Source organism: Numenius arquata, chromosome 5 (genome assembly GCF_964106895.1).
Source record: "Numenius arquata chromosome 5, bNumArq3.hap1.1, whole genome shotgun sequence".
NCBI lineage: Eukaryota > Metazoa > Chordata > Aves > Charadriiformes > Scolopacidae > Numenius > Numenius arquata.
In genome coordinates this window covers 68,143,427-68,167,843 of record NC_133580.1, presented here as the reverse complement: position 1 = coordinate 68,167,843, position 24,417 = coordinate 68,143,427, and positions in this window count along the sequence as shown.

Below are 24,417 nucleotides of genomic sequence, written 5' to 3'. Positions count from 1 at the left end.
TATCTAGTACCTATTTGAAATGCATAATGCTTGCAAACTACAAAGAAACTGGCCTTGCAGTTTTTGTTGTTTCTTTTTTAAAGGAATCACGAGGTTGGAATTCTGCTCAAGGCAGCAGAAAGTGTCCTGCACACAGTTCATAAGGAAGCACATTCTGAGCTCACGTAAAATTACATAAATTTAGGACTCAATTTTCCCATTTTGTGGGATAACTCTCAAGGATGCTAATAGGGAATATGTATGTGTCACTTGCTACAAATTAAATCTTGATATATAAGAAAGCTTTTTCTTATTTTTTTTTTCTACTGACCTGAATACTTTTTTCTGATTTATGTTCCCAAGAAGAATTTTACTGGAACATGCATTTATTTGTCTAATTCTGAAGTTGTTTGAGTCGCAGCTTAGCAGAAAATTACCTGTGGGTGCACCCAATCTGTGGTGTTCATAAGACAACTATGCAGAAATAACAGAAATGTAAGAGTACAAATAATAAATAAAGGAAACTAACTTTGTCAATATTTAACAATATTCATTATGGAAGCTAATTTACACTTGTGTTTTATAATTCAAAACAATGGGTAGAATTCTAAGTAATTAAATACCCTTTAAAAAGCTAGTAAAACTATTATTATCAGATAATTACTATTATCTTTCACTTTTAAATTAGTTAATATTTGAACTTTCTTGACTATAGCTATTATTTTCAGTGGAATAACTCTCTCTGATACTGCTAATGTTGCCATATATGCTTGACTTCACACATAGCCAGGCTCCTGCAGTTTTATATTTTCCTCTTCATAAAAGTTCCATTCCTAATAACAAAATATTTTACAGTAGTAAATAATTTTGGTAAAAAGAAATGGGTAAAAGAATCCGAAAACTTCTTGATCAGTGTGTTCCTTGCACACTGCATAAAGCTTCAGGTTTAAGGAACTACAGAAAGTACAGAAACCATTGTCTTAAGGCAATAGCTTTATTATTATAGTTAAGATAACAGTGTTCTGTGGAAGGGTAAACCATAACTTAGTCAGGATTTTATTTACTAATTAATATGTCTTTGTTAATACAACATCCTCTAAAACAGTTGCCACTGATCACCATTAGTATCAATTGCTGTACACAAATTCATGCTAATGTGTTTATCACTTACAGATAATGGAGATTTCTGTAACAAGCTTCAGGGTTTTTTTGGGTTTTCTGACATTTAAGTTATTTTTCTTTCTGTCTCGAGGATGGATGATAAATTAGTACCTTGTTCATCCTCTAAACATTGATTTGTTGGGATAGGTTTAGGAGGTCTTGAATAACTATATGACTGGGGTTAAGTATTTGTTTCTCTAAGAAGTTTGGAGCAGGTTTTTTGGGCACCGAAGGGTGGCGATAGATATGGTGCAAACAAAAATATGATTTATAACTAATCGTAATTATGCTAATCTTAAATTGTTAATGTTCATTTTTTTTTTCCCGCAATTATTTATTAAACAGCTGTCTATGGTTTGGCTGTTAGAGCAGACAGTTATCCTACTGGCCAAGCCTTGGGGTATAATTTTAGCTTATGATACTAATAGGAAATTTTGGAAATCCAATGTGTTGTTTCTAGTCCTGAATCTAATCCTTCTCTTACTACTTATCCCCTACTGGTCTCATTCTCTTAAAATCTTGTTCCCCCTCTGTCCTTCAGAGGATGCTTTCCTTATAATTGCCGTGTTATAGTTTGCCTAGAGGCATGTAACTGCTCCTAACCTCCTGCGGCTCAAATTCTTGCTGTAAAGATGTTTTATTTTCCCCTTAAAAGGGTCTATTTCATGACTTTTGCAACCTTGCTTAAAAGTAATATTGGACAGTAATCCTTCAGAGTGCTTAGATAAGCCCCTCAGGGAATGATAATGATATTGGCCATTTCCTAAATAGCTGAAACAGAGCTTCTGTTTGAAGGAACCATTAAAGAGATGAGTAATCGCTGGTGACAGATCTTCACAATGGTATTTCAACAACTAATTAGGATTGTTGTCACAGTTAGTGGCATTTCTTCTCGATAAAGAAGCATGCAAAGTAGCCCTTATATCACAAAGTCCTGTGGCTGACAGCCCAGAGGCAGGTGATGGCGATGAGGTCAGTGCGCAGCTGCCCAAAATAGTGAAGAAATGATTAAATGTCTGCAACCTCGGAGACAGAGATGTTTTCTCAGTAATTCTTGTGAGACTCTGACATGTCAGCTGGTGCTGATATTATGTCTAGAAAGATTCCTCATTCCTTATCTGGCAAAAGGAAACAGTCACTAATGAAAAAAGTTATTAAAGCAATACCTTCCCAGTGTCCAGAATCTATGCAGTATATATGGAATCTTGGGTGGTGAAATGAATTATGTATTATTTTCCAGACTAGCACTCCATTCCAGAATGAAAACAGTACAGATAGCAGGAACTGGAAAAAAATCAAGATTTCACCTAACTCCAGATATCTTCCCTTTTTTAGTGGTGGCCGCAAGTTTTGCCTTCATTAATTCGGCAGCTAATTAAGAGAAAAGCTGCTTTCTTTAGTCTAACTATAGCACATTATAATCAGTAAACCTATAAAACAATAACAAAATGGCAGGGTCAAGTTGGAGGCCTGTAACCAGCGGTGTCCCTCAGGGGTCAGTACTCAGCTCAGTCCTGTTCAACATAGTCATCAATGACCTGGACGAGGGGACAGAGCGTATCCTCAGCAAGTTCACTGATGATATCAAACTGGGAGGGCTGGCCAACACTCCAGAGGGCTGTGCCACCATCCAGTGTGACCTGGACAGGCTGGAGAGCTGGGCAGAGAAGAACCTAATGAGGTTCAACAAGGGCAAATGTAGGGTCCCGCACCTGGGGAGGAAGAACCCCAGGCACCAATATAGGTTACGGATGGATCTTCTGGAAAGCACTACTGAGGAGAAGGATCTGGGAGTCCTGGTGGATAGCGAACTTTCCATGAGCCAGCAATGTGCCCTTGTTGCCAAGAGGGCCAATGGGATCCTGGGCTGCATAGGGAAGAGTGTGGCCAGCAGGTCGAGGGAGGTCATTCTCCCCCTCTACTCTGTACTGGTGAGGCCACAACTGGAATACTGTGTCCAGTTCTGGGCTCCCCAGTTCAAGAGAGGGAACTACTGGAAAGAGTCCAACGTAGGGCAACTAAGATGATTAAGGGATTGGAGCACCTCCCTTATGAGGAAAGGCTCAAAGAACTGGGGCTCTTTAGCCTGGAGAAGAGATGGCTGAAGGGAGACCTTATCTATGTTTAGAAGTACCTAAAGAGTGGGTTGAAGGAGGAGGGAGCCGGACTCTTTTCAGTGGTTGCCAGTGAGAGGATGAGGAGCAACGGGCACAAGCTGGAACATAAGAAGTTCCATTTAAATATGAGGAGAAACTTCTTCATGGTGAGGGTGCCAGAGCACTGGAACAGGCTGCCCAGGGAGGGTGTGGAGTCCCCTACTCTGGAGATCTTCAAGATGTGCCTTGATGCAGTCCTGAGTGATGTGCTCTGGGCAATCCTGCTTCGGCAGGGGAGTTGGACTAGATGATCTCTAGAGGTCCCTTCCAACTCTGACAATTCTGTGATTCTGTGAAAAAGTAAGTATATTAGTTGTATTAATCATGGTGTTTGGAGGGAACCCGTTTCTCTGACCATAAAAAAAGGAAATATGTTAATATAATTCCTTGAGATGGTAAAACAGGTCACTTCTACTATTGATTCTTTTCAATACCTTATTACCTTGAACAAACCAGGCCAAAGCCAGATTTCTTTTCCTGTGATGAAAATTTTTCATTAACATTTGCTTTATACCACTGTGGAGATGAAACAAAACATTTTACTGGTTTTGAAATGGGAAAACCCGAAGAGGCGTATAGGTGTTCCTGCTAGTTTGGAATGATCAAGGCCCCAAGCATGTTTGTATTGTCCTGCAAATTTCTTGGAATTAATTTAAAACTGGGAATCTGCACTTACTGGCTTTTCTATAAGGAATAGTTTCTCAGAAATTCATTTTAACTTGTACTCATAACAACTGATAAAAAGAAGAAAAAATAGTTATGTCAAAATACAATATAAAACTATATCTTTTGTTTCCTTCAGAATTAAGTTTGGTCAAAGCAGACATTTCTGTCTCCAGACAAATTGAGATACTGTGATTTTTAAAAAAAAAAACTCTAACAAGGACAAAACCCCAAAACTTTATTTATGTATTTTGAAGGATTTTTGAAAAAGACTTTGAGCTTTTTCTTTTACCTTTGATCTTTCTCAAGTTTGACTTCAAATACATTTCAAAATTGTTTCAGGTTTGGGTTTTTTTTTTTCCATGAGAAGAAAGTAGTCAAGGTTGGTGGCTTCACAAAATCAGAATATTTTAATTGAACAAAAGCTTCTAATCAGCTGATCTCCAAAACTATATGAATTATGAAATTTTAACATCTCATCCTTTCTAAGGCAATATTAAAATTTACCACATGTAGCTCGAATGGTGAAATATCCAGAAAAATTTCCTTGGAAGTTCTTGTACTTCTCTCCTGCAGCATTTATTTTTGTTTTATAACATACTTTGTGAAGTCATAAATAATCCCAAAGTAAGCATTTAATTCTTATGGGTATTGTCTCATTTCCAGGGAAGTATTTTTGGCACTCTGATTCCCTGTTCCTTTCCCATAATCACATTACAGGTTTCTCCCCAGGCATCTAAAGTATGTTGAAGAGTATAGAGACAGCAAATATTTGAGATCCTATTCTGCTTCTGAATTACGTTTTGTAGAGCTACATGGGAGGAAAGATAGTGACAACTGTTTGGGAAACCATGTAATAATAATAATTCTCAGTGACTAAAAAGAGGAAATTGATCTAAAATAATTTGTCCTTATTTTTTTTCTACATAAACCACTTCAGTGACCTAGTTCCCGTTATCAACAGTACACACAAATGTGTTGGCACAACTGGTAAACCATGTGTGAAACTAATACCTACAGGAAAAAAAATAAAAATTTCTTCAGCCTGTTTTGCCACTGTGGAAAATGTATCATGTAGATGCACCCAAAATTAAATGTTTGGAGTTGATAACATGGATACCACCCAGTGTATTAACAATCTTCTGAAAGATGAGGTAATCTCAGTTTCTTTACGAATGAACTGCCAGGTCTAACCCTACCCCACTCTATTATGAATTTCCAGAGCATCAAGGAGGACATGAAAATCTTTCATTCCTCTACAATGTAAGGAAGTGTCAAACTTCATGCTAAAATTGATATTTGCTTTATAGTGGGTGATTTTTTTAAATTTTTTTTTTTTTAGAGCAAAGGTATAAGTGAATCATGATGGAAAATAATATTACAACAAAGCCCATTTTCTTCCACTCCAAAGTTACTGCAAGTCATCTAAGGAAATCAATAAAGTTGGTCATAAATGTGTAAGGTTAGGCATGCACGTACCTTAGGTTTGCAGAAATGAAATCAATAGACAAACTTCACTTTCTTGTCTGGGTGTATTAACTTGGTACAACTCTATTAAGCAAAATGGAATTACTACTGATGTTTTCTTTATAGTGTTGATTTTAATTTTGAAGGAAACAGTAAAGAAAGAAATGTTATTAAACCTGTTTGAATTTGGGATGAATCAATGTTTAAATGAAAATGTCAGGTATTCAAGTAAAAATAATTTAATGAAAAGGGCTTGGTTGTTAAATTTCTGAATTAAGAAAAAGATGGCTAGATTTTTATTGTATTTCCTTCCTGTTCACTTGGTTACTGGATCTCCCAGAGATTCCAGAGCTTTGAGGCTTTGTGGGTTTGGGGTCTGGAGCACAAGTCTTGTGAGGAGCGGCTGAGGGAGCTGGGGGTGTTCAGCCTGGAGAAAAGGAGGCTGAGGGGAGACCTTCTCGCTCTCTCCAACTCCCTGAAAGGAGGGTGTAGCCAGGGGGGGTCGGTCTCTTCTCCCAAGGAACAGGCAATAGGATAAGAGGAAACACCCTTGAATTGCACCAGGGGAGGTTTAGATTGGATATTAGGAAAAATTTTTACATGGAAGGGGTTATCAAGCATTGGAACAAGCTGCCTAGGGCAGTGGTGGAGTCCCCATCCCTGGAGGGATTTAAAAGCTGGGCAGATGTGGTGCTGAGGGACATGGGTTAGGGATGGGTTTTGTCAGTGTTGGGTTAATGGTTGGACTCGATGATCTGAAAGGTCCCTTCTGGCCTTGGTGATTCTGTGATTGTAAGGTCCCAATCTCTGAAGTTAGCTGTTTTCCCAGGCTTCTAACTCCAGCCTTAGTCAGAACATTTAGACCCCACCTGGCCTGGGAGTTGTGTGCCTAGAAGACTGTGGTGGGTTCTGAGGTGTGGCTTCCTCCAGTCATACTACAGAAGTCCTTCTGTTTTGCATAAAGTGATCACTACCTCAATGCTGAAACTAAACGTCATTATTCTCCTTCTGTTTCGCCTTTTTTCCCAGCCTTCCAGTGGCATCCTGCACAATTGCTGTGACTGACTTCTTGTAGACATATCGGTAGATTTGTTGAAGAATTAGAGATGGTCATGATGGCAGCGTTTAGAAAACTGATAAATCATGCCAGTTTTAGAGATTAAAACAAAACTTTGCTGGACTGACACTTGCTGTCAGCACACAGCATAACGAATGGTTCATACTTAATCATCATTCATTATCGCTACACAATCTAAGAAGTTAGTCCCCGATAATCGTATCCTGAATTAATGGTGAGTAAAAACCACCACTGAGGTGGTGCTTTATTGCCCTACATGTTGCCGTATGTGGAAATAGTCTTTCAGAGCAGAGGTGTGGAAGCAGCCAGGCTCAGAGCTCTCCCACCAGGCGATACATAGCTTGTATGCTATAAAACAAGGAAGAGGAAGGTCTGTGGAAGTAAGGATGAAGAATTAACAGGTCTCATGGCACAGAAGTTGAAGCAGAGAAAACGACAATAGTGAGTTTCAGTCCACAAATCCCAAGTGTATTTAGATACTGAATGATGCAGGTTAAACACGACGCGCGGCATAAGCTTGAAGAGCTTTTGGAAAACATGGCACGAACATTAAAACTGTGACCTTTTCTAAGGCAATATAAAAGATTGGCTCTAGTCCTTATTTATATGCGGTGGATTGAGGCTGCAATCAATAGTGAAACTTCAGTGGAACCAGCATTCATTTTGCAGTGATGTTAACTTTGGAAAAAATAATTTCATTTCTTCCTTCAAATACAGAAGGATTCATCTCTTTGGTATCTTTATATAGTCAGACATCTGAGAGTGAAATACTTTTTATATAAACTAACATTTCAAATTAGGCTTCAATGGCTAAAAATTGTCTGTTTCTTTGGAAGAGAAATCCAGATGCTCCTGGAGAATGAGTAGGTTTAGAAACTTCAACTACAACATGGCCATTCAAAGAACAAATCTTAGCAGGATTCCTAATTAAAGTACAAACCTGAATTTAAACAGAAGCCTATATATCATTTCAAACTTTTTTTATCACTACATTTTTCACCTAGTTCCAGCAGTGAGCTGAATGACAAACTGTCAGAATAAAAAGTAACACTGGGTTCTAAGGACAAATTGATATAAAGATTGATTTAATAACTCAGTACTCCTCTATAATTTGCCAGAGTTGTAGGGAATGTTTTATGTGTATATAGTTTTATCTATCTTTTAACAATTAACTTTGGTTAAAACGAAATTAACTTGTGCCTTTTGTCTTCTCTCAACTGTATTTTCTATTATATCAGTATCTTGTGGTATTAATGCTGTCTCCTTGCTAATTCAGTCTTTTTGGTTAATCCGTATGACTAATTCATTTTGTCTGATTGCAGAATGTCCACATTTCGGAAATATGGGTACTTTGAATAAAATTCTCATTTCTGGGTTTCCTTTTTAACTATTGCCCTTGCCATATTGCATGTGTATTATCTCCTACAGACATTCTATCACTATGTACCTAGAACATATAACGTATGGAACATAGAGCGTACAACTTTTCCCAGATGACATTGAGTATGTTGAGATTAACGAAAGAAGATAATTCCACACGTGGTTTCTCATATTCTTTGATAACTAATATTCCTCTCTAGATTTCAGTAGCGAGACAGAAGCTATTGAAAAGCTTCTTATAACCTGAAAGAAATCCTTTCGGAAAGCAGTCTCACTGCATGCTCTGTGGGCATAATTTCACGGGGTGTAATGCCTTAAGAAGGATGTCCTGTTTCACCCAGTGCCGAATTTTGATTTTGAAGCGTGTTGTCCCTAGTGACGTAGATTTTTAGTCGTTAGAAATTTAATAATAAAAAATAAATAAAAGTTAGATACATACACCACAGTCAAAGTCATCTTTACACACAGAAATTGATAAATCTTTTGCCACCTTAATCTTGGAAGTGTCTAGGCTTCAGAATCTGTTGCGATACTGGGAAAAGAAGCTTGAGCTGAAAAATGCCAAAAAGTGGGGAGAAACGAAATTCTTTTTCAGAAAGATAATGACTGTAAACTGAGAGGAGGAAGGTTGGAACTGGTGGAACTGGGAGAGTGACTGAGAGGATTAGGAGGAAGGTTTAGAAGGGTGTGCTTAGGAAAGAGATTTCACTGAATTTTTAGAGTTGGAAGGGACCATAGAGATCATCTAGTCCAACTCCCCTGCCGAAGCAGGATTGCCCAGAGCATGTCAGAGCATGTTACTCAGGGCTGCATCCAGGCGGGTCTTGAACATCTCCAGAGAAGGGGACTCCACAACCTCCCTGGGCAGCCTGTTCCAGGGCTCTGGCACCCTCAGCGTGAAGAAGTTTCTTCTCATATTTGAGTGGAACCTCCTCTGTTCCAGCTTGTGCCCGTTGCCCCTCGTCCTCTCACTGACAACCACTGAAAAGAGTCTGGCTCCCTCCTCCTTCAACCCACCCTTCAGATACTTATAGGCATTGATAAGGTCTCCCCTCAGCCTTCTCTTCTCCAGGCTAAAGAGTCCCAGCTCTCTCAGCCTTTCTTCATAAGAGAGATGCTCCAATCCTTGAATCATCTTGATCGTGACCTGGAAGCTGGGTAGGGAAGGGAAAATTGGGCCAGGCTGCTTTGCATATGTGAACTAAAAGGTAATTGACTTCTTGGAGCACCTCCACTGGAAGGGAATCGCCTCAAGTAAATCAACGGCTCGAAGGTGAGAAATAGCAGATTGTTCAGAAATGGAGGTAAGAAGAACAGAGGAGGATAAGGCAGAACAGAGTATATATTAAATAATGCTTTTGTACATTAAATTATGAAAGTCACTCTGATCATTAAAAAAACCAGGCTCTGCAAAATCTGCAGGTGTAAGACTTTTCTTTCAAGATGAATCTGTGCTTTTTAATGTATTAACGAGTGTTTTGAGAAGCCTATATAAACCATTCTGCATGGAAACCCCATTTTATGATTGTTTGGAGAGCTCTAGTCTGATCTAATGAAAAAACCTTAATTACGTATCCATATGCTCCATCTCGTTTATAAACAGTGGAGAGAGGGGAAAAAAAAGGCATTTTTTGCTGCTGATACTGCTATTGTTGTTATAGCCTGCTGCTGTGGGTGTCACTGAAGCAGTTAGTTCCCTTCTTTCCTTCTGTACTACAGTATGTTAATTCCTGGAATGCGCTTTCTGTTCCGATCTGTGTTTGATAAACCCAATAGCCTTCTCGCAACGCTTGCTTATGAAAACATGTTTCTAAAGATCTACGACTGCAATAAAAGCAGCAAAAAAACCTTTTGGCTTCTAGCACTCGCGGACCCACATATCTCTTGGATATAGTCCCTTTAAAAAAAAAAAAAAAGGCAAGCCAGAAGTGTACACATAAACACAAGCCGTAGGTTTCTATATGGAAACGGGTTTCATCTTTGTGGAAGAATAGGTGGGATAACTTAGCAACATCCCTCCTAAAAAAAACCCAAATAAAATAAAAACACTTAAGCATATGCCTGATTACTCAGTGGGATTTGGAATTTGAAAGTTTAATAGGAATGCAGTCACATGTTTGGTTTGGTTGGGAAATTATTCACCCTTTTTCAGACTTTGATCTTAAATCTAGACTTTGTTTGAACCAACAATGCTAGAAGATTAAAATAATGCGTCTACATTTTTTTGGGTGTTTTTTCCATTTATAAGTGGTGTGGCCAGGTAATCGATACAACTCAGATCTTTCATGCTTTTCCGTTCCGCAGGTTTCAAAGCATATCATCTCCATCTTTATTGAGCTGCTTCCTGATAGGAATAGACAGTATCACAGAATAATTTAGTTTGGAAGGGATGTTTGGAGGTCATCCAGTCCAATCACCTACTCAAAGTGGGTTTAAGTAGATTAGATCACTCAGTGCCATGCTTGATGAAATCCTGAACATGCTCGAAGATTCCACAGCCTCTCTGAGCAAGCTTTTTACAGTATTTGAACACCCTTGTGCTACAAGAAAAATCCTTTCCATGTACCAGATTGTGTTTCTTGCTCCTTGGCCTTTTGCTTTGAACCTCTGGGAAGAGTGTGACTCTGTCTTCACTGCATTCCCTGGTCAAGTATTTGTAGGTAGTAAAAAAAGTCTGCCCTGAGCCTTTTCTTCTCCCAGCTGAACTGATCCAGTTCCCTCAGTGTCTTCCCATGCATACCTTGACCATCTTGGTGGCCATCCTTTTGACTCTCTCCTGTATCTTGTTATCCTTCTTTTACTGCAGAGCCCAAAATTTGACACAGTGCTACGGATACGTTCTTGCAAGCACTTCACAGAGGAGAAGGATCACTTCTGTGGACTTGTTGGCTACGCTTTTCCTAATTCAGCCCAGGATGTGGTTGGCCTTCTCTGCTGCAAGGGCACGGTGCTAACTCATGTTCAGCTTTTTGGCAAGTCAGATCACCAGGTCTTTTTTTGCAGAGCTGCTTTCTGTAGAGTCAGTCCTCAGCTTGTGCCATTGCATGGGGTTATTTCATCCTAGATGAAGGATTTTGCATTTCCTTTTATTGAACTTCATGAGGTGTCTGTTGCTCTTTCTCCACCCTGTCCAAGTTCCTCTGAAGAGCAGCCCTAGGTACAGCATATTGACTGTTCTCTTTGATTTGGTGTTGTCTGCAAATTTTCACCAGTTTTCTGACAAACTGCAAAAGGAGGTGTCAAAGGCCTTGCTAAAGTCAAGGTGTACCATATTCATTGACCTCCCCGTGTCCGCAGAACCAGTCACTCAGCAGACATAGCAATGGAGTTGGTCAGAATGGAGTTGTCCTTGGAAAACCCGTGCTGGCTTCCCCCAATCACCCTCTTATTCTTCATGGATTTAGAAATGGCTTCTAAGACTGTTTGCCTGTCTTTGGTCACTAACAGGGCCAACAGATGGAAAAGGAATACAAGAAATAATGAGAAGGAGCAGTCCACGGTTGGTTATATGCATTGATGAGAAGGGAAGCGATATGGGGACAGGCTGAGAGAGCTGGGGGGGTTCAGCCTGGAGAAGAGAAGGCTTCCGGGAGACCTTAGAGCCCCTTCCAGTCCCTAAAGGGGGCCTAGAGGAGAGATGGGGAGGGACTCTTGATCAGGGAGTGGAGCAATAGAATGAGGGGTAATGGTTTTAAACTGAAAGAGGGGAGATGGAGATGAGATCTCAGGAAGAAATTCTTTGCTGTGAGGGTGGTGAGACACTGGAACAGGTTGCCCAGAGAAGCTGTGGCTGCCCCATCCCTGGAGGGGTTCAAGGCCAGGTTGGAGGGGGCTTGGAGCAACCTGGTCTGGTGGGAGGTGTCCCTGTCCAGGGCAGGGGAGTTGGAACTAGATGATCTTTAAGGTCCAACACAAAACATTCTATGAATATGGAAAGAGAAATCCTCACTGCTTTACAGTGGAAGAACAGTAGAAGGAGGAAAGAATTCTCTGCAAAACGTCTGTGTCTCTCCTTTCTCAGGAGGAGACATTAGGGAGTATCAAACCCCTGCTTTGCCCTAAACCATTGAAGGAGAGTTTGATGCCCCATCTTGATGGAAAACATGGAAATTATCTAACAGGAAAGAGTGAAGTGAAACAGATCTTGAGTCCTTTTTCTTTTCTTAACTTGAATTTCTAAACAATGAACCTTTTTTTTAAAAAAAAAAATTAAATCAGTATTTCATATTTATATAGTGCCTTTACCAACATATGACTGAGCATTTTGTTTCAAACTGAGGAGAGCACACATACATACTCTTATCACAAGATTGCATAAAGCAGTGTATAGATGTCACTGTCAGAGAATAGAATTGTTTTTAAAAGGAGGAAAGCAGTGTCATTTTCCTCTAGCTTTGTAGGCTGAAAAGGCATAAGAGTGCAATAAAAATGGAGATTATTCATTAAAAAGTCGTCTTTAAGGCAGAGAAATACCATTTACATTAATTGTTATCTCACTTAGACCCACAGAAGAAAGAGCATCCCATTCTAAAGAAATCAAACAGGCTGAGAGGATAATGTTAGGAACTCTGATCTTTGTAAAGAAAGTTTTCTTTTGTTAAATCCTTCAGTTCTAGATGACTAAAGAGAAACTTTCTATATATTCAGTAAGAATGAAATGTGTCTCATGGGACAGGGACAGAAATCTTAGTCCAAGACTTAAATAGCACTTAGTTCACAAGACTTGTGTGGAGCCGCGTTGCAGGTCGATATCTTACCTATTGAAAGGTCAAACCATTCTGTTTCTTCAATACAAACTACTAAATAGGACTGTGTCATTCAGTGGTTTGCCAGGAGTGTAACAGGCTTAATCTAATCGCCATTTGAAATTCCTAGCCATGGTTAACCTTTAAATATTTATTTGAGCCAGTAACGGATTTCAGTTTCTAATGTTTTTAATGCCAAAATATGATACCTGCAAGAAAGTTTTAGTCTTGGAAAGGTAGTTTATACTTCTTGTAATTACAGGCTTACAAGAGCAGAAAAATAAGACAGAAATATCCCAAATATCTGAGGGTATTAACGCATTAAGCACTCACTCCCCACTAGGTTTTTGAAAAATCATGTGTTGAAAGTGTGTTCTACATTGCAGTGGTCTAAAGTCCTTAATATACAGTATCAATCTTGTGCAAAGTTAAATATTTGGATTCCTCTGAACAAGTACACAAAGGAAAGAAAAAAGGTGAACTGAAGCTAAACAAAATAAATCCTGTCCCTTCCTTACCGTCAAACAATACTCAGTACCTCTATAAATAAATAATAATAAAAAAAAATAAATCCAAGCCAGCAAAGCCACAAATAGTTCCTCTGAATCGTTTTGGGTCAACGAGCTTCGCATGAATTGAGCTTATGGAAAGATTAGGAAGGTCCGTAAACAAGAACAAGTTATTCCAGCTACCTTTTTCCACAATGAAAATAATAATTTTAAAGACGAAGTAGTCTGAAAACCACAAAATACCTCATTCACAATGAAGGATAGGTAAATTATGAACATAGGGCTATATTTATTTCCACTAACTTTGGGCAGAAATGTATTGCTGTTAACATTACTATTAATTTATTGATATTCTTCGTACTGATCTGGTAAAAATAGGATGTAGGGAAATGAGTATCTTCATAAATTATATTTTTCCTTCAGCTGATAATCAGCAGATTTACTTACTGCTGTCAATAAACACAAAGACACTTTAGTATTCTTTGAAACTCTGTTCTCTTTTGTATGTTCTGGTTGCACTTTTCCCAGACGACTACTGCTAGTGCAATACTAAGACATCTCCTTTGGATGACAGGACATCGACTGACTGGTGGCTTAAATGAGTCACTGGCAGAAGCAGAGTCGTCCCTGAAAAGTTGCTCCTTGTCCACACACCTCCAAAGGGAATAGTGACCCAGCTGCATGTTGGTGCTGGGGATTTTATCCCAGTCTGGGAACCTGGGGGCTAGAAGTGACCAAGAAGCTGCCCCCCATGTAGTTAAAAGGTGGTGGTGGTGATCAGCTGCCCAGGTGTGAAATTCAAGTGTTACCCTGGGAGAAGGAAAGGAGGGTTGAGACAGAGAAGCTTGTTCTTGGCTCAAGACTTGTCTCTTGGTTATTTTAAAATTTTAATTGAATTTATCTATTCAAGTGTCAAAGGATTGATCTTGCACAACAAGAGTATCAGAACAGGCACGTGTGCTCCTAAGTCGAGTGAACTCAGGTCTAAGCTTTGTATGTAGTGTAATCACTACTCTTCTGAGCATTCCATCTCACTACTATTTCTCTACGATTGTTTCCAGCCTCCAAACCGGGTGGCAACTGAGGAGATACCTTGTTCTGCTTTGAGGTACATGAACGTTCAACCTTACTGTGTTGGTAGCACTATAGAACCATAGAATTGTCTAGGCTGGAAAGGACCTTTAAGATCATCTAGTCCAATGAAGCACAGGATTTGTTGTTCCAGATTTTTAACATTCTAGTAAGAATTTGGAATTTTTGAGGAACTCAAACCCTTCACTAACAGGGTGAGATTTTTGAAGGATAGGAGTGACAGTCATTTAAAAGAAGTAAACAAAACCATTTAGAAAATGTATTAATTTAACAGTGGCACAGTAGGCATTTTCTTTTCAGAGTAGGTGAATTGCACGTGCTAAATGCTATAGAGATCCAGGAGAATAAACGTTTAAGCCACAGGTTTTGCCATGGAACAGATACAGAAGCGTGATTTGTAGGGATATCATGGAAAAGGTACAGCTTGGGCGTTAGACGTCAATGAAAAGCCTGAGCAGGAGATGATAGCCCGATCGCAGGTCTGAGAGATTACTGCTTTCCACAGTCAGAGCATGAGGGAGCAGAGAGGGGTTGGGAAGTGAAAACATTAAGAGATTAGTTTTTTTTTTTTTTTTACATATTAAACTTGAATTCATAGCTAGTCATCCGTGAAATCAAAAAGTCAGAAAGATAAGCCAACATCTTCCTGAAGGCCTTGAAAGAGCAAAGGTAATTTACTAAGGCTGTAAAAGATACTAGTTTCTTGAGGGGAAGTCAGGAAGAACTTAAAACTCCTCCGTATACATATTTTTACATAATTGTATGCTGCTAAAAGTATTCAGTTAAGTATTATGTGAATGCAAGTTCCACACTTCACAGGTTTGTCCCCCACACAGTGATTATACAGTAGCGAGAGGGAATAAAAAGGAGAAATGTTTCAATAGTGTGCAAATTCTTTCGTTCATTCTTCCGCATATTAAAGTGTGTTTCCCTTCCTGAGGGCGTTATTATAGTAATTATTATTATAGCAACTGATGAATTTTTTCTTTGTGTTATAGGAGTGTCTCAAGGTAAATACTTATTTTTCTTCCTTCGTATCAATATTTATACATACCTCAGTCCATAATCAAGACTTTGTGGTGCTAAGCACACTGCTGAAAAATAGTTCTTTCCCTCCGAGAACTGAAATCAGCAGCGTGCACTCATATAACGAATGAAAATCTTGTAACCGTCCTCCGTTGTCACCAAAACTTTGCCCTTTCCGTTACTGCCCACTGAAATCCAACCTGAGTCCCTAAGTTGTGGTAGCGTGAGAAAGCCAGAAGCCTCCATAGCAACACGTATAACACAAACTGTAGCAAATAATGGCAATTTCCATGTCTCTGGGTCATTTCCAGACACACATGTAATGTGCCGGGTGACGCACGGAAACAAACCCTACAACTCGAATAGAGTCATAAAGCAGGTATGTTTATTGCGGCGCCGGGTGCAAGGGGGATTTCTCCTCCTAACTTGCACACCGGCTCGTAAAACAAGCATCTATTTATGATACATATTCATTATGTGGGCTGGGTTGTTATAATTAATTCTAAGAAAAGGCGTTACTATTCTAATTATTTCTAGGAACTCATTATCATAAGTCTCCTCCCCTTGCCGCATGCCTACTGTCGCCTGGTGGTCGTGGGCCGGGGTCTTCTGGAGGAAGGCTCATAGTCTTCTTCGCCGTGTACTTTTACCTTTGGCTTAGAATGCTGGGCTGGCTGGACCCCAAACCGCGAAACTGGTCCCGACCAGATGGACACTGCACCCAGACAATTGGGTTCCTCCTTAGCATGCAGGCTGTTCCCGCTATCTTATACACAAGGCCAGTTCCTTATCTTGGAATGCTGGGCTCCTGGGCTCCGAGCTCTGTTCTTTGCCAAGCTGTACTAAATCTACACTAGGGACCTTTAACCATTCATTCTCTGAATCACGGGAAATTACTGAAAAGCGAATAAAACAAAGTTTGAAGAAAAAAACCCCAACAACTGGAAAACCCAAATAAAACAACAGCACAAAAAGCCCCCAGAACTAAACGTGAGGAATTTGTTTACTCTCTTGGAAAATGAAACTTTAAAAACAAACGCTGTCAGGTTCTTCTGGAAGATGAAAGCACATTACAAGCTTGATTTTGATCGTGTACAAGGCCACTCAAGAATATCTTAAACTGATATGAAAAAGAAAGGTTCCTGTTTTCTTCCTTGTTTTTCTACCAGATGAAAAGAATGCGTTATTGTACCGGATGTTGATCGTGGTGAAGAACAGAGGTCTAACTACACAGGTGAACAGCTGATGTGCAGTTTCAATCCTGCATTTTAATTCTGGTTTTTTGGGTTTTTTTGTTTGGTTTGTTTTTGTTTTTTTTTTTCCTTTTGACTTGAAAACCTAGATAATATTTTAGTGTCCGGATTTTTAAAAAAACAGCAAATCCTTTTCAGATTCATCATTTTTTTAGATTCATGATATTGATAAGTATATTTAATGTAAACATGTTCCCAAAAGGCTGTGATGGAATTTCATGCTGAGTAAGTGATCTGGATGCCTGCCTTAAAGATCATTGAGTTCCGACCCCCCTGCCATGGGCAGGGACACCTCCCACCAGACCACGTTGCTCAAAGCCCCATCCAACGTGGCCTTGAACCCCTCCAGGGATGGGGCAGCCACAGCTTCTCTGGGCAACCTGTTCCAGTGTCTCACCACCCTCACAGCAAAGAATTTCTTCTTAATATCTAATCTAAATCTCCCCTCTTTCAGTTTAAAACCATTGCTCCTCATCCTATGGCTCCCCTCCCTGATCAAGAGTCCCTCCCCATCTCTCCTGGAGCCCCTTGAGGAACTGGAAGGGGCTCTAAGGTCTCCCTGGAGCCTTCTCTTCTCCAGGCTGAACCCCCCCAACTCTCTCAGCCTGTCTTTGTAGGAGAGGTGCTCCAGCCCTCTGAGCATCTTTGTGGCCTCCTCCAGGTTCACTCCAACAGGTGCATGTCCTTCCGATGTTGGGGACTCCAAAGCTGGACACAGTGCTCCAGGTGGGGTCTCACCAGAGCAGAGGGGCAAAATTGCCTCCCATATTTCCCACTATGGCTATAAATGAAAGCAGTATCTTTTGTAGTTTCTTACTTGAGAGTCAGTCAGTTTTGTTTGATGCTGGGGAATATCTCTGATGAGGCACAGCTGAGACACCTAGAAAAACATTTACTTTGTCATTCTACAGGTGTTATTGTCTTGGTTTTCATGCATTTGGGAGAACATTAAATACTTTGCCACTGATTAAGTGAGAAGATATAGACAATAATAGGAAATGAAGAAGTCCTTGATTTCCAAAATGTCACACAAAGAAATATTGCTTTCACGTGGACCGTATCCTACGTGTTTCAGGACAGGTAGATGTTGTATCTGTGGCCTTTGAACCAGTTTTACACTAAGTATTGGAGTTAATACTTACGTATTCAGTATCTTTATATTCTGAAGCACGTACATTGTTCACTTCTGCAACAGGACACTCAGGAAAGTGATTGAATTATGTGGATACAAGCTTGCACTGAGAATTCATCCTTGTAATTTAAAAAAAAAAAAAAAATTTAATTCTCTTCAGAGGTAACAAAACCATAAAGTAGATACACAGAAAAATATTCAGATGCCAAAATGAAGAAACAAACACAACTCAATGGGAGGTCTGTTGGCAGGATGCACCTCATAAGGGGCTGCTTTTCAGAAGTTGCTTTGAGAAAAAGAAAATACTTGAAGTCTGAAGAGATACAAGACAGCAACAGCAAAGTATCACCTCTGGGCACGTTTAATTGAATGAGAGCAGATGAGGCACTACCGCACGACCCCGTTCAGCACATCCTTTAAACAGTGCTGGGAGTTTTTTGTTGATTTTTCCTGCTCGATGCCAGTAAACAGCCATTACACATCAAAAGAGTACACAAATATGCCACTGATCCTCTGGTCCTTGATAAGGTGCCAGCCAATCAGTGTCAGCATTTGCATAAACAGCTGGAGTTTTTCAGGACCTATTCCTGGATGCTTTCCTGATTGTTTGTACATCATCCCCTCTCCAGTGAACTAGGATAGATCTGAAAACTTCCTAGAGAGAAATTGATATATTCTTTAGTCACATTTAATTTAAGCAGACTTCAAGATAAATTTAATAGGGAAGGATGGTCTGAAACATGAAGAAGCAGCTGTTCTCTATGTTTTCGAAGGTTTACTAACAGACATGGGGAAACCTCTAGGTTACAGGGATCTGGTTTTTTTCCTAACAGAATTATTGAGTGCATCAGCGGTTTAAGCTGCTGAGGAGAAAAAAGAAAATAAAAAAGGAAAAAAAAAAGGTATATTTCATAGAATCATAGAATTGCCTAGGTTTTAAGGGACCTTTCAGATCATCTCGTCCAACCATCAACCCAACACTGACAAAAACCTGTTTCCTAACAAATTAAAAGTTTCTTAGTACTAAAATCATGAAGTTTGTAAGAGGAATATGACCAAGTGTGAAAAGGATTTGCATACTAGGAGACATTGCTTACTTTAGAAGAAATTACAGCATATTTCATTATCTATTGAGTAGGTAGTTTTTTTGTTCTCATTCATTTATATTTGGTAAGAATCCATATGACAGATTTAGGTTTTCGTTTATGAGTATAAGTTGTCTATAATGGACCATACTATACACAGAGTGTTTTTTGATAGTCTGTGATGATCCACGAAAGTCACTGTTCCATGATCTCAAATTGAAAGAAAGATAAAGCTATTTTAAAATTACTTTCCTTACTTTATTAGAGAGTTGTCACGTTATACAAGGTTAGCAAAATGAATAGCCTCTGTCCTTAACTCAGATTACAATAAAAAGAAATGTAAGTAAACTGTTTTGTAACTGTAGCCTTCATTTCTCAAAAGCAACGTAATTCTGTTTGCTCAAATAAAAGCAGTGTATTTTGGGAATGTTTCAGAAGCTGGAGAACTCTATTTTATAAATACCTGGAGCAAGAACGGAACCTTCAAAAGCAGGGAACAAACAGTTAGAGAAGGGTTAGTAAATCTCCTATGAAGGATGATATTTAATGAAACTGAGAATCAAGAGAATATGCATGAAAAAATTAGGAATATGAAGAGTTTAAAGCAAACTAGAGAAAACAAAAATTGCTTTAACAAAAAAAAATTATCATTATGGCTTGGATAGTATCAGTTTACCATAATTTATTCGTTTTGTTCATATAATTTAATATATGACCATACGATTTAATATATACCAAACCACATATATGGCCATGTGATTTAATATATATAAATCACATGGTCATATATTAAATGATTTATATATATATATATATATGATTTATATGAATGATTCTATAAATGATTATAAAAGTGATATATATATAAAATATATATCAATCATATGACCACGACAAATATGGAGGTCATATGATGGAGAAAGACTAGAGAAATAATTCAGAAAAAAATCAATGATAGAGAATTTATGGTAGAAAAAGTCCCTCTCTGTAACTAAAATTCCCTGACTGAAGACCAGCAGAAGCTCCGAGGTGTGCATGAACCTGGAAGAAATGAAAGATTTAGTTTTTAGCTTTTGAGGTTTGTCATGCGCTTTCATTGTCCAAAAGACAATAAAAGTCCAACAGACCGTCCGGTTTTTACAACGCCGAGATGGAAAACTGCCTTCTGTATTTCAACAAAATGTCCCTCTCATAATTTCTCATTCTCAGCTATAGAATGAATTAATTAACTGTTCCCTATTCAATTACACATTAAGAAAGAAAAAAGAAGTAGGAACACAGACTAAAAGAATTAAGTCCTTTGATGATTATTTCCACTGTTAACTAATTTTCTTTTGTAGTTTAAAACCCAAACATCTGACAAGTGAAATTTAAAGACCCAGTTCCAAAATCTTTAGGCGTATATCTAATTAAAATCACATAAAGTCACCAAAGTTTGTCCTCAGTGAAATGAAATGGAAGCTGTGGAAAGCAAATCCAGTAAAAAGCAATTGCTGATGTTACACAAGTGGATGTTAATTTTATAAGGGGGTTAGTTGTTTTAACAAGCAATCTCTTCTGAAGGACTGTAAAGTGTTTAGAGCTGCTGGTTTTAATTTGATTTCTCATCACTGCAGTTTTAGCTATTTTAGATATTTATGAGATAAAAAGGCATATTTACAAAAAATATTGACTTGACTACAGGATCAAAGAATGAAGATTAAAGCAGGATATGGCAGAATGTGGCAGGAAAAAATAATTGGATTCTTATTCTGCAAATATTCAGTTATAATAATACTTCAGCAATACTCCATCCTGAAGTTTAGTCTCAATTTTCCCTTAACTTCATCTCATCAGCTAGTTACATATTTTTATATTATATTGAGTAATGCCTTATAGAAGTTTTTATCAAACTGTCTGTCCTGACACCTTCTCCTTCCCTCTTTCCCTGCTTCTTCACCCAACACAAATGTCATGGTCACAATAATCAATTAGAAGTTGAATTTGATATTAGTCCAATGGATTTTTTTAGAAGTAATAGTCTAATTTGTTTAATTAATGCAGAAAATACCCGTTAGTAGCACAGTTATTATTAATAAAAAGGAATCCAAGCCACTCTCCCCTCCTTTTTTTAGCATCTAAGGCTTTTCTCTGGTGTTATGCTCAACTTCTTGGGATCCAGAAGGATGTTGAGGTTGACAGATTCAGTCTTCCTCAAGCAGAAAGGGGCGAGGGGGCATTGCATTGCAACAAGTTCACAGAATTAGAGAATCATAGGAGTTGGAAGGGACCTCTGGAGATCATCTTGTCCAATCCCCTGCCAGAGCAGGGTCACCCAGAGCAGGTTGCACAGGAATATGTCCAGGTGGGTTTTGAATGTCTCTGGAGATGGAGACTCCACCACCTCTCTGGGCAGCCTGTTCCAGTGCTCTGCTGCCCTCAAGTTGTCACAATCACTCCAGAGATCCTCACTGGAAGGCTCATGACCTTCACAGTATAGGTTTCTTTCCCCTCAGTTTTGGGGTCTTCTTGGAGAAGACACCTTCTTTTTGGTGTCCAGCTCAAGATGGAAAGTTGCACAAGAGCCTTCCCCAGCCTCAGTTGACAGCAAGGGCAATTGTTTTTTGTGCCGTGATGTCCTCTGTTGGTCAAACTTGACCGTGGTTGTCATTCACAGAGTTTCAGCAGAAGCTGGTGAGACAACGGTCACCTGGCCACCAGGCTGTTGCTCAAACAGGCTGAAAACAACTCAAGCCAAGGCAAGCCCAAGGACTGTCACTCCAGTTCAATGTCCTGGGCCTTTAACAAATAACGGCAAAAATTTTACTTGCTGTGCTACAGTAGGAAATCTACAGACAATTATCTGCTGCTTTTCGCACCCTCAGCCTTTTTTAGGGTAAATTCTATCGCTTTTAATAGATTTCAGCTCCTCTAGAGAACTCATGCAGTTTAAATCCTTCCTGCTTTGTTTTATTCTCTCACTGTTTATTAGTCCTGAATCCCCTGTCCTCTCTGAGTTGGCTCAGGTTAGACATAACTTATGCATCATAAGGCAGCTATTCTTATTTAATTTAATCATTTATCCCAAAGTCCTTTTCCATATGCTGCTTAACAAGCTGTATGTATTAGTTTTGCCCATCTTCCTTAATGCTTGATTCTTTGATTATTTATATTTTAAATTTTCTTAATAATCCATACTGGATTTCCGAAGCAACTACATGTATTTTTTTTTGGTATTGTATTTTGACAGCTGTTTATTTTGGCAATCTGGCTCATTCATACAGCGCAGAAAAAAAGAGATCTTGAACACACATAAAATGAAATGAGGCTTTGAAGTAGTATCAGTCTCAAGACTATTTTCCATTTTGAAGATCATTTATGGAATCATCTTCATTTACTGGTCCTTGTAGAGAACTACCTGGGATTTGGTAAATATTACTCAGCAGTTATATTGCAGTGGGTAGCTTTTTTTTTTTTTAATTTAGTTGGTGTTTGAAGATTTTAACTTCTTTTTTCAACTTTTTTTAAGGATGCTTAGTTTAGAAAAATAGTTTAGCAAGCCTCTGCTTGTTTGAATTCAATATTTATTTAGGTTCCTCTCAGAGAGTCAACATATGATACTTAGGATGGAATCTATTTCCTGGTTTCTTGCTCTGTGTTCTCTTTCCTACATTGATTCTGATGGCACTTTTCAGTGTTATTTTTCCCCTTTCCATCATAGAATCATAGAATCATCCAGGTTGGAAGAGACCCTGGGATCATCGAGTCCAACCATCTACACTACTCTACAAAGTTCTCCCCTATACCATATCCCCCAACACCACATCTAAATGTCTCTTAGACACATCCAGGGATGGTGACTCAACCCCCTCCCTGGGCAGCCTGTTCCAATGCCCGACCATTTTTTTCTGTGAAAAATTCTTTCCTAATGTTCAGTCTAAACCTACCCTGCTGGAGCTTGAAGCCATTCCCTCTCGTTCTGTCATTAATTACCTGTGCGAAGAGACCAGCACCAGCCTCTCTACAGTGTCCTTTCAAGTAGTTGTAGAGAGTGATGAGGTCTCCCCTCAGCCTCCTCTTCCTCAAACCAAACAGTCCCAGCTCCTTCAACCGCTCTTCATAGGATTTATTCTCCAGGCCCTTCACCAGCTTCGTTGCCCTCCTCTGCACTCGCTCCAGCACCTCGATATCTCTCTTGGATTGAGGTGCCCAAAACTGGACACAATACTCCAGGTGTGGCCTCACCAGTGCTGAGTACAGGGGGACAATCACCTCCCTACTTCTGCTGGTCACGCTATTTCTAATACAAGCCAGGATGCCGTTGGCTTTCTTGGCCACCTGGGCACACTGCCGGCTCATATTCAGCCGCTTGTCAATTAGAACCCCTGGTGCAATCATGCACCAGTTTGTGCTTTCCCAGGGCAGTCAATTGTTCTAGTGGAGTTGTGTAATTTGCTTTATGAAGCAGACATCTTGCCATGAATATATGGGAAATTTCTTCCAACTCACATCCAACGTATTCATTTCCCTGTGGTGATCATTTTTACTTTTCTGTGTTTACTTGATGACTTCTATCTGAGAGAGGCTTCACCAGTTGGCTGAACCTCAGGTGATACTACATTAGCATACAGAGTTTCATTACGTGACTCAAGCTTACCAAACTCACCTGTGCTGTCACGCTCATATTTTCACAGAAAACAAAATTCCCCTGAAAAAGGATATTTTTTCTCAGTCTCTTGCCAAGTTAATAGGGTAAGATGGTTAGTTAGTCTTAGTGGGCTCCATTATAAGCTCATCATAGCTGGCAGGGATTTATTCATTAATATCAAAATCTGAAAATGTCAAATCAAAAATGCAAAGCAAACCCAATGTTCAAAGCTTCCATTTAAGCTTTTTTTCCCTTTTTAAATTTAGATGAAGATCAGTTCACGACTTCCCTGAATGTTGCGAAGCCTGAATGAATACACATCCATTACTGCAGAAGTTAATTTTCACAACCTAACTTGTTCTTTGTTTATTGTTTCTAGTGGGAATTCCTTGAGGCCCTATGAGGACCATATGATTATTTGTTTAACGAACAACCTACTCCTATTTGGATTCTCAAGAAAGAACGGTTTTTTTTTTTTCCTATTCTACTGCATATTTAGGAGGTTTATGAAAAATATTTCCTATACGTTCGGCTGAGTACAGATTTTATGGAATTTTTCCTCAGTTCCTGAATGTACGTGCAGAGTATACGTATCTGTATCTCTGTGTACGCGTGTATGCACAAGGGCATCCTTTAGGACTCCAATGAATGGATGGTTCCTCTATTCCTGTTTGCTTTATGAAGTCTGCCCCAAACCAGTAGCCAACCAACACAGTTTTTTCCCCAAGACTGGGAACAGTAGTCAGCTTCTGCGTACAAAGATATAACTAACTCTCAAATTAGAAGCCAAGCTTCTTTTTTTTTATTTTCCCTTCCTCATCTCCCAGAATTTTCTGTATATTTTGTTGTAAACAAAATATCTTTCCTCTCTTCTAACAATTTCCATGGAATGGTCAGGCACAGGAATAACTGATAACAGAATATTTTTAGGGTTTTTTGTTTTGATTTTTTAAATGGAGATGGAAGTCCTTTTTACATTTGATAACAATGTCTAATACCATTTCTATATAAATCTTTCCTTTGTTCAACTCATTTTATTTGAGGATTTATTTTTTTGCTCTGTT